At 72.9% G+C, this 1,063-nt stretch overlaps 1 protein-coding gene across 1 annotated transcript in view; it reads right to left on the bottom strand.

Moving 5' to 3' along the window:
* TOB1 (transducer of ERBB2, 1) overlaps nucleotides 1-414 on the bottom strand; it is a 4,079-nt gene extending 3,665 nt beyond the window's left edge. The window contains exon 1 of the mRNA XM_046677135.1: nucleotides 137-414. The gene's annotated coding sequence lies outside the window, so the exon portion shown is untranslated. The remainder of the gene's footprint in view (nucleotides 1-136) is intronic.
* Between the last annotated feature and the right edge of the window lie 649 nt (nucleotides 415-1,063).

The raw sequence follows: 1,063 nt of genomic DNA, 5'->3' as shown, positions 1-1,063 counted from the left end.
CCCCCGGCGCCGCTCCCCTCCGCGCCGCCGCCGCCGCCCCGAGGAGCCCCGGAGGAGCGCGGAGGGCCCGGGGCTCGCCGCCGCTGCAGCCCCTCCTCCTCCGGACCGCGCCCGCCCGCCGCCCCTCGATACTTACGGGCTGCTTCGGGGCTGCGTCCGCCACAGACCCGGCCGCTGGGCGGGGGCGAGGGGGCGGCAGGGCGGGGGCACGAGAGTCGGCAGCGGCGAGCGGACCGAGTGCGCGACGCGGCCGGGCGGGGCCGTGGAGGACGGGGCCTCGGCCCTTCTGGCTCGGGGTGGCGGGGACGGGGGCAGGCGAGCGCGCTCACTTCTCCACACAGCCCGGAGCCCGGCCCAGCGTCCCCGTAAAGCGCCCACTCCGCGCCGGGCCAGAGCTTCGCTCCTTCTGCCGCGGCGCGCGCCCCGCCTCTCGTTTTATAGCCTCCTCCCCGCCCGTCGGGGTGCGCGCGCGCCCGCCCCGCGTCACACAGCTGCGGGTGGTGTAACCATTCCCCTCCCGCCCAGCCCGCGCCCGGCCCTCGCCGGCCGGCTCCGCCCCTGCCCTGCCCCCCGACGCCATTGGCCGAGTCCCGCCTGCCCACGTCCGGACCGGCTGCGGGGGGGGCCGGGGCGGGAAAGGCCACGCCCCCTGGCTCCAGGATGGCCAATGAGTCGACGCCTGGAGCCACTGTGGGCGGGACTAAGAGAAAACTTGGAAAGGGATTGGGGGAGAGACGTGTCAGTGAGGGCGACAGAGATGGGGTGGGGTGGCTGACGCTCTGTCCAGGCGGAGAGAGCTGGAGAGAAGGGGGGAGGGGAGCGAAGCAGGTGGCAAAGCGGCAGGGGAGGAGAGCCCAAGGCCTCGAGAGGGAGGAGAGAGTTTACGAAAAATGCCCCACCCGAGTGGGACTGTGGCCGAGGTGAATCCCACTCGTGGACGAGCTACCAAGTCGGCCTCCAGTGCACCCGGGAGAGCCTAGAGAAAGGGCAAGCTGTGACAGGCACTCGTGCACCCGATTAATTGAATATTAATCACCTCAGGGGCCTAGGCCAACTGCCACCC

Source organism: Equus quagga, chromosome 11, assembly GCF_021613505.1.
Source record: "Equus quagga isolate Etosha38 chromosome 11, UCLA_HA_Equagga_1.0, whole genome shotgun sequence".
NCBI classification, from domain to species: Eukaryota; Metazoa; Chordata; class Mammalia; order Perissodactyla; family Equidae; genus Equus; species Equus quagga.
Note: the sequence above shows the minus strand (reverse complement) of the source record. Positions and strands in the feature narration are given on the sequence as shown.